Here is a 9,333-nt window from a genome sequence, read left to right on the forward strand (position 1 = left end):
GATCTCTTTAGTAGTCTGTTGGCGCCCTCTCCTGGAGGAATAGTTTGCTTGCTCTTGGACATTCTAAAAGAGAGGTCATGATAGACATTGAGCTTCTGAGCTCAATTGGGGACAGTCATGGGTGATGAATGTTTGCAACCTACTGCGAAGCCTCATACCGCAATATAAGGAACGTCAAATACTAAGAAAGGGCGGCCTATGAAAGAATTACTACTTTCAATAAGTACACTTAAACGGCTAATTGGGAATAGAAAAACTGTAAAAAGCCCTCTGAGAAAGCCCCCCTCTAACCTTTGATAGTAAGCTTTTCTGTAGTCTGCCTGTTGATGTATTTTCCGTTTGAACTGTGCACAACATGAAGAGACGGAACACTGGCGGCTTGTCACAATGCCCCCCGATGACATCACAATAGCGCTGCTGCCTAGAAAACAAGCTGCGCAGAAGAAGTTGTTCTTTGGGTGGGAGGGTGGGCTAGTGGAAGGAGGGGGCAATCTCTTTTTTTCCCGGGTGGTAGGGGGATGACAGGAGAAGGGAAGCGGGTGGTGAGAAAGGTACAGAGGGCAGGGTTTGGGGGCTGGGAAGGAAAGGGAAAAGATTAGGGTTTGGGGATGATGAAAGGGCTTTCTACGGGTAAGGATGGCAAAGGGTGGCAGTGACGGAAAGTCAGGCAACCTGTCCTGTCCGTCTTTTTGTATCGTGAATTGGAAAGACTGCAAGGGGGAGGGGAGTTGCTTGCGCCCTAAAGGAGGAGTTATTCAGATTCATTGCAGTGGGCGGCGGCTGCAAAACGCACCATTCTTCTTGTTTTGGCTCTGCAAAGCAGCCTTTTCAAGGGTTGGCTTGGGTGACAAAATGTCTTGTGTAGGCGTGGGTTTGTCTCCCTCTCGCTCTCTCTCCCTAAGATGTGTCCGGCATAGGCCAGGGTGCCACTCGAGGCCCAAACCAATTCTGGTTATCGCTTCTCGGCCTTTTGGCTAAGATCAAGTGTAGTATCTGTTCTTATCAGTTTAATATCTGATACGTCCCCTATCTGGGGACCATATATTAAATGGATTTTTAGAACAGGGAGATGGAAAAAGAGCTTGCTCTGTCCACTCCACGCATTGACCTGGTATTGCAGTACCTCCAGGAACGGTGCACCCCTTCTTAACCCAGTTTCCAAAAGCAGAACTCAATTCACCTGATTCATATTAGCCCGATTTAATGAATTGGAAGAAAGCATACGTCTTCATATGCACCTCAATTTGGCCCATTCACTTTTCACACTTCCTCCTTTTGTTTTTTATCTTTCACACTTTTGACTTTCTTTATTCATCCAAATAGCAAACTCATCACCACTCAACCTGACCAACTCGGCTATGTCCCCGTGCTGCAGTTCTCTGTCTTATCTAGATCATTTGCAATTGAATGGAATAGATCCCTTTTGGACAAAGTGGATTCACCTGCTGCTGCAGTGACCACAGGTGTGATAACATCTAGAATTGGCATCTGGTGCGATCTCTCCGCTTCCACTCCAAAGAAAGTTACCTGTTTATTCCTATCATGCATTGGTTTTTGGGGTTTTCTTTGAGTAATGATGATCTCTTTAGTAGTCTGTTGGCGCCCTCTCCTGGAGGAATAGTTTGCTTGCTCTTGGACATTCTAAAAGAGAGGTCATGATAGACATTGAGCTTCTGAGCTCAATTGGGGACAGTCATGGGTGATGAATGTTTGCAACCTACTGCGAAGCCTCATACCGCAATATAAGGAACGTCAAATACTAAGAAAGGGCGGCCTATGAAAGAATTACTACTTTCAATAAGTACACTTAAACGGCTAATTGGGAATAGAAAAACTGTAAAAAGCCCTCTGAGAAAGCCCCCCTCTAACCTTTTGATAGTAAGCTTTTCTGTAGTCTGCCTGTTGATGTATTTTCCGTTTGAACTGTGCACAACATGAAGAGACGGAACACTGGCGGCTTGTCACAATGCCCCCCGATGACATCACAATAGCGCTGCTGCCTAGAAAACAAGCTGCGCAGAAGAAGTTGTTCTTTGGGTGGGAGGGTGGGCTAGTGGAAGGAGGGGGCAATCTCTTTTTTTCCCGGGTGGTAGGGGGATGACAGGAGAAGGGAAGCGGGTGGTGAGAAAGGTACAGAGGGCAGGGTTTGGGGGCTGGGAAGGAAAGGGAAAAGATTAGGGTTTGGGGATGATGAAAGGGCTTTCTACGGGTAAGGATGGCAAAGGGTGGCAGTGACGGAAAGTCAGGCAACCTGTCCTGTCCGTCTTTTTGTATCGTGAATTGGAAAGACTGCAAGGGGGAGGGGAGTTGCTTGCGCCCTAAAGGAGGAGTTATTCAGATTCATTGCAGTGGGCGGCGGCTGCAAAACGCACCATTCTTCTTGTTTTGGCTCTGCAAAGCAGCCTTTTCAAGGGTTGGCTTGGGTGACAAAATGTCTTGTGTAGGCGTGGGTTTGTCTCCCTCTCGCTCTCTCTCCCTAAGATGTGTCCGGCATAGGCCAGGGTGCCACTCGAGGCCCAAACCAATTCTGGTTATCGCTTCTCGGCCTTTTGGCTAAGATCAAGTGTAGTATCTGTTCTTATCAGTTTAATATCTGATACGTCCCCTATCTGGGGACCATATATTAAATGGATTTTTAGAACAGGGAGATGGAAAAAGAGCTTGCTCTGTCCACTCCACGCATTGACCTGGTATTGCAGTACCTCCAGGAACGGTGCACCCCTTCTTAACCCAGTTTCCAAAAGCAGAACTCAATTCACCTGATTCATATTAGCCCGATTTAATGAATTGGAAGAAAGCATACGTCTTCATATGCACCTCAATTTGGCCCATTCACTTTTCACACTTCCTCCTTTTGTTTTTTATCTTTCACACTTTTGACTTTCTTTATTCATCCAAATAGCAAACTCATCACCACTCAACCTGACCAACTCGGCTATGTCCCCGTGCTGCAGTTCTCTGTCTTATCTAGATCATTTGCAATTGAATGGAATAGATCCCTTTTGGACAAAGTGGATTCACCTGCTGCTGCAGTGACCACAGGTGTGATAACATCTAGAATTGGCATCTGGTGCGATCTCTCCGCTTCCACTCCAAAGAAAGTTACCTGTTTATTCCTATCATGCATTGGTTTTTGGGGTTTTCTTTGAGTAATGATGATCTCTTTAGTAGTCTGTTGGCGCCCTCTCCTGGAGGAATAGTTTGCTTGCTCTTGGACATTCTAAAAGAGAGGTCATGATAGACATTGAGCTTCTGAGCTCAATTGGGGACAGTCATGGGTGATGAATGTTTGCAACCTACTGCGAAGCCTCATACCGCAATATAAGGAACGTCAAATACTAAGAAAGGGCGGCCTATGAAAGAATTACTACTTTCAATAAGTACACTTAAACGGCTAATTGGGAATAGAAAAACTGTAAAAAGCCCTCTGAGAAAGCCCCCCTCTAACCTTTGATAGTAAGCTTTTCTGTAGTCTGCCTGTTGATGTATTTTCCGTTTGAACTGTGCACAACATGAAGAGACGGAACACTGGCGGCTTGTCACAATGCCCCCCGATGACATCACAATAGCGCTGCTGCCTAGAAAACAAGCTGCGCAGAAGAAGTTGTTCTTTGGGTGGGAGGGTGGGCTAGTGGAAGGAGGGGGCAATCTCTTTTTTTCCCGGGTGGTAGGGGGATGACAGGAGAAGGGAAGCGGGTGGTGAGAAAGGTACAGAGGGCAGGGTTTGGGGGCTGGGAAGGAAAGGGAAAAGATTAGGGTTTGGGGATGATGAAAGGGCTTTCTACGGGTAAGGATGGCAAAGGGTGGCAGTGACGGAAAGTCAGGCAACCTGTCCTGTCCGTCTTTTTGTATCGTGAATTGGAAAGACTGCAAGGGGGAGGGGAGTTGCTTGCGCCCTAAAGGAGGAGTTATTCAGATTCATTGCAGTGGGCGGCGGCTGCAAAACGCACCATTCTTCTTGTTTTGGCTCTGCAAAGCAGCCTTTTCAAGGGTTGGCTTGGGTGACAAAATGTCTTGTGTAGGCGTGGGTTTGTCTCCCTCTCGCTCTCTCTCCCTAAGATGTGTCCGGCATAGGCCAGGGTGCCACTCGAGGCCCAAACCAATTCTGGTTATCGCTTCTCGGCCTTTTGGCTAAGATCAAGTGTAGTATCTGTTCTTATCAGTTTAATATCTGATACGTCCCCTATCTGGGGACCATATATTAAATGGATTTTTAGAACAGGGAGATGGAAAAAGAGCTTGCTCTGTCCACTCCACGCATTGACCTGGTATTGCAGTACCTCCAGGAACGGTGCACCCCTTCTTAACCCAGTTTCCAAAAGCAGAACTCAATTCACCTGATTCATATTAGCCCGATTTAATGAATTGGAAGAAAGCATACGTCTTCATATGCACCTCAATTTGGCCCATTCACTTTTCACACTTCCTCCTTTTGTTTTTTATCTTTCACACTTTTGACTTTCTTTATTCATCCAAATAGCAAACTCATCACCACTCAACCTGACCAACTCGGCTATGTCCCCGTGCTGCAGTTCTCTGTCTTATCTAGATCATTTGCAATTGAATGGAATAGATCCCTTTTGGACAAAGTGGATTCACCTGCTGCTGCAGTGACACAGGTGTGATAACATCTAGAATTGGCATCTGGTGCGATCTCTCCGCTTCCACTCCAAAGAAAGTTACCTGTTTATTCCTATCATGCATTGGTTTTTGGGGTTTTCTTTGAGTAATGATGATCTCTTTAGTAGTCTGTTGGCGCCCTCTCCTGGAGGAATAGTTTGCTTGCTCTTGGACATTCTAAAAGAGAGGTCATGATAGACATTGAGCTTCTGAGCTCAATTGGGGACAGTCATGGGTGATGAATGTTTGCAACCTACTGCGAAGCCTCATACCGCAATATAAGGAACGTCAAATACTAAGAAAGGGCGGCCTATGAAAGAATTACTACTTTCAATAAGTACACTTAAACGGCTAATTGGGAATAGAAAAACTGTAAAAAGCCCTCTGAGAAAGCCCCCCTCTAACCTTTGATAGTAAGCTTTTCTGTAGTCTGCCTGTTGATGTATTTTCCGTTTGAACTGTGCACAACATGAAGAGACGGAACACTGGCGGCTTGTCACAATGCCCCCCGATGACATCACAATAGCGCTGCTGCCTAGAAAACAAGCTGCGCAGAAGAAGTTGTTCTTTGGGTGGGAGGGTGGGCTAGTGGAAGGAGGGGGCAATCTCTTTTTTTCCCGGGTGGTAGGGGGATGACAGGAGAAGGGAAGCGGGTGGTGAGAAAGGTACAGAGGGCAGGGTTTGGGGGCTGGGAAGGAAAGGGAAAAGATTAGGGTTTGGGGATGATGAAAGGGCTTTCTACGGGTAAGGATGGCAAAGGGTGGCAGTGACGGAAAGTCAGGCAACCTGTCCTGTCCGTCTTTTTGTATCGTGAATTGGAAAGACTGCAAGGGGGAGGGGAGTTGCTTGCGCCCTAAAGGAGGAGTTATTCAGATTCATTGCAGTGGGCGGCGGCTGCAAAACGCACCATTCTTCTTGTTTTGGCTCTGCAAAGCAGCCTTTTCAAGGGTTGGCTTGGGTGACAAAATGTCTTGTGTAGGCGTGGGTTTGTCTCCCTCTCGCTCTCTCTCCCTAAGATGTGTCCGGCATAGGCCAGGGTGCCACTCGAGGCCCAAACCAATTCTGGTTATCGCTTCTCGGCCTTTTGGCTAAGATCAAGTGTAGTATCTGTTCTTATCAGTTTAATATCTGATACGTCCCCTATCTGGGGACCATATATTAAATGGATTTTTAGAACAGGGAGATGGAAAAAGAGCTTGCTCTGTCCACTCCACGCATTGACCTGGTATTGCAGTACCTCCAGGAACGGTGCACCCCTTCTTAACCCAGTTTCCAAAAGCAGAACTCAATTCACCTGATTCATATTAGCCCGATTTAATGAATTGGAAGAAAGCATACGTCTTCATATGCACCTCAATTTGGCCCATTCACTTTTCACACTTCCTCCTTTTGTTTTTTATCTTTCACACTTTTGACTTTCTTTATTCATCCAAATAGCAAACTCATCACCACTCAACCTGACCAACTCGGCTATGTCCCCGTGCTGCAGTTCTCTGTCTTATCTAGATCATTTGCAATTGAATGGAATAGATCCCTTTTGGACAAAGTGGATTCACCTGCTGCTGCAGTGACCACAGGTGTGATAACATCTAGAATTGGCATCTGGTGCGATCTCTCCGCTTCCACTCCAAAGAAAGTTACCTGTTTATTCCTATCATGCATTGGTTTTTGGGGTTTTCTTTGAGTAATGATGATCTCTTTAGTAGTCTGTTGGCGCCCTCTCCTGGAGGAATAGTTTGCTTGCTCTTGGACATTCTAAAAGAGAGGTCATGATAGACATTGAGCTTCTGAGCTCAATTGGGGACAGTCATGGGTGATGAATGTTTGCAACCTACTGCGAAGCCTCATACCGCAATATAAGGAACGTCAAATACTAAGAAAGGGCGGCCTATGAAAGAATTACTACTTTCAATAAGTACACTTAAACGGCTAATTGGGAATAGAAAAACTGTAAAAAGCCCTCTGAGAAAGCCCCCCTCTAACCTTTGATAGTAAGCTTTTCTGTAGTCTGCCTGTTGATGTATTTTCCGTTTGAACTGTGCACAACATGAAGAGACGGAACACTGGCGGCTTGTCACAATGCCCCCCGATGACATCACAATAGCGCTGCTGCCTAGAAAACAAGCTGCGCAGAAGAAGTTGTTCTTTGGGTGGGAGGGTGGGCTAGTGGAAGGAGGGGGCAATCTCTTTTTTTCCCGGGTGGTAGGGGGATGACAGGAGAAGGGAAGCGGGTGGTGAGAAAGGTACAGAGGGCAGGGTTTGGGGGCTGGGAAGGAAAGGGAAAAGATTAGGGTTTGGGGATGATGAAAGGGCTTTCTACGGGTAAGGATGGCAAAGGGTGGCAGTGACGGAAAGTCAGGCAACCTGTCCTGTCCGTCTTTTTGTATCGTGAATTGGAAAGACTGCAAGGGGGAGGGGAGTTGCTTGCGCCCTAAAGGAGGAGTTATTCAGATTCATTGCAGTGGGCGGCGGCTGCAAAACGCACCATTCTTCTTGTTTTGGCTCTGCAAAGCAGCCTTTTCAAGGGTTGGCTTGGGTGACAAAATGTCTTGTGTAGGCGTGGGTTTGTCTCCCTCTCGCTCTCTCTCCCTAAGATGTGTCCGGCATAGGCCAGGGTGCCACTCGAGGCCCAAACCAATTCTGGTTATCGCTTCTCGGCCTTTTGGCTAAGATCAAGTGTAGTATCTGTTCTTATCAGTTTAATATCTGATACGTCCCCTATCTGGGGACCATATATTAAATGGATTTTTAGAACAGGGAGATGGAAAAAGAGCTTGCTCTGTCCACTCCACGCATTGACCTGGTATTGCAGTACCTCCAGGAACGGTGCACCCCTTCTTAACCCAGTTTCCAAAAGCAGAACTCAATTCACCTGATTCATATTAGCCCGATTTAATGAATTGGAAGAAAGCATACGTCTTCATATGCACCTCAATTTGGCCCATTCACTTTTCACACTTCCTCCTTTTGTTTTTTATCTTTCACACTTTTGACTTTCTTTATTCATCCAAATAGCAAACTCATCACCACTCAACCTGACCAACTCGGCTATGTCCCCGTGCTGCAGTTCTCTGTCTTATCTAGATCATTTGCAATTGAATGGAATAGATCCCTTTTGGACAAAGTGGATTCACCTGCTGCTGCAGTGACCACAGGTGTGATAACATCTAGAATTGGCATCTGGTGCGATCTCTCCGCTTCCACTCCAAAGAAAGTTACCTGTTTATTCCTATCATGCATTGGTTTTTGGGGTTTTCTTTGAGTAATGATGATCTCTTTAGTAGTCTGTTGGCGCCCTCTCCTGGAGGAATAGTTTGCTTGCTCTTGGACATTCTAAAAGAGAGGTCATGATAGACATTGAGCTTCTGAGCTCAATTGGGGACAGTCATGGGTGATGAATGTTTGCAACCTACTGCGAAGCCTCATACCGCAATATAAGGAACGTCAAATACTAAGAAAGGGCGGCCTATGAAAGAATTACTACTTTCAATAAGTACACTTAAACGGCTAATTGGGAATAGAAAAACTGTAAAAAGCCCTCTGAGAAAGCCCCCCTCTAACCTTTGATAGTAAGCTTTTCTGTAGTCTGCCTGTTGATGTATTTTCCGTTTGAACTGTGCACAACATGAAGAGACGGAACACTGGCGGCTTGTCACAATGCCCCCCGATGACATCACAATAGCGCTGCTGCCTAGAAAACAAGCTGCGCAGAAGAAGTTGTTCTTTGGGTGGGAGGGTGGGCTAGTGGAAGGAGGGGGCAATCTCTTTTTTTCCCGGGTGGTAGGGGGATGACAGGAGAAGGGAAGCGGGTGGTGAGAAAGGTACAGAGGGCAGGGTTTGGGGGCTGGGAAGGAAAGGGAAAAGATTAGGGTTTGGGGATGATGAAAGGGCTTTCTACGGGTAAGGATGGCAAAGGGTGGCAGTGACGGAAAGTCAGGCAACCTGTCCTGTCCGTCTTTTTGTATCGTGAATTGGAAAGACTGCAAGGGGGAGGGGAGTTGCTTGCGCCCTAAAGGAGGAGTTATTCAGATTCATTGCAGTGGGCGGCGGCTGCAAAACGCACCATTCTTCTTGTTTTGGCTCTGCAAAGCAGCCTTTTCAAGGGTTGGCTTGGGTGACAAAATGTCTTGTGTAGGCGTGGGTTTGTCTCCCTCTCGCTCTCTCTCCCTAAGATGTGTCCGGCATAGGCCAGGGTGCCACTCGAGGCCCAAACCAATTCTGGTTATCGCTTCTCGGCCTTTTGGCTAAGATCAAGTGTAGTATCTGTTCTTATCAGTTTAATATCTGATACGTCCCCTATCTGGGGACCATATATTAAATGGATTTTTAGAACAGGGAGATGGAAAAAGAGCTTGCTCTGTCCACTCCACGCATTGACCTGGTATTGCAGTACCTGCCAGGAACGGTGCACCCCTTCTTAACCCAGTTTCCAAAAGCAGAACTCAATTCACCTGATTCATATTAGCCCGATTTAATGAATTGGAAGAAAGCATACGTCTTCATATGCACCTCAATTTGGCCCATTCACTTTTCACACTTCCTCCTTTTGTTTTTTATCTTTCACACTTTTGACTTTCTTTATTCATCCAAATAGCAAACTCATCACCACTCAACCTGACCAACTCGGCTATGTCCCCGTGCTGCAGTTCTCTGTCTTATCTAGATCATTTGCAATTGAATGGAATAGATCCCTTTTGGACAAAGTGGATTCAC

At 46.4% G+C, this 9,333-nt stretch overlaps 6 non-coding genes across 6 annotated transcripts; all 6 read left to right on the forward strand.

Moving 5' to 3' along the window:
• Window positions 1-954: 954 nt before the first annotated feature.
• Window positions 955-1,145, forward strand: LOC142265267 (U2 spliceosomal RNA). The gene has a single exon (XR_012731615.1). It is a non-coding gene; the product is annotated as a U2 spliceosomal RNA (small nuclear RNA).
• Window positions 1,146-2,533: 1,388 nt separating this feature from the next.
• On the forward strand, window positions 2,534-2,724 carry LOC142265268 (U2 spliceosomal RNA). Its single transcript, XR_012731616.1, has one exon. It is a non-coding gene; the product is annotated as a U2 spliceosomal RNA (small nuclear RNA).
• Window positions 2,725-4,111: 1,387 nt separating this feature from the next.
• LOC142265269 (U2 spliceosomal RNA) lies at window positions 4,112-4,302 on the forward strand. Its single transcript, XR_012731617.1, has one exon. It is a non-coding gene; the product is annotated as a U2 spliceosomal RNA (small nuclear RNA).
• A 1,386-nt stretch (window positions 4,303-5,688) lies between these two features.
• On the forward strand, window positions 5,689-5,879 carry LOC142265271 (U2 spliceosomal RNA). The gene has a single exon (XR_012731619.1). It is a non-coding gene; the product is annotated as a U2 spliceosomal RNA (small nuclear RNA).
• A 1,387-nt stretch (window positions 5,880-7,266) lies between these two features.
• LOC142265273 (U2 spliceosomal RNA) lies at window positions 7,267-7,457 on the forward strand. Its single transcript, XR_012731620.1, has one exon. It is a non-coding gene; the product is annotated as a U2 spliceosomal RNA (small nuclear RNA).
• Window positions 7,458-8,844: 1,387 nt separating this feature from the next.
• LOC142265276 (U2 spliceosomal RNA) lies at window positions 8,845-9,036 on the forward strand. Its single transcript, XR_012731623.1, has one exon. It is a non-coding gene; the product is annotated as a U2 spliceosomal RNA (small nuclear RNA).
• Window positions 9,037-9,333: the final 297 nt, after the last annotated feature.

The sequence above is a fragment of the Anomaloglossus baeobatrachus genome, unplaced genomic scaffold (assembly GCF_048569485.1).
Source record: "Anomaloglossus baeobatrachus isolate aAnoBae1 unplaced genomic scaffold, aAnoBae1.hap1 Scaffold_2735, whole genome shotgun sequence".
Taxonomy (NCBI): domain Eukaryota; kingdom Metazoa; phylum Chordata; class Amphibia; order Anura; family Aromobatidae; genus Anomaloglossus; species Anomaloglossus baeobatrachus.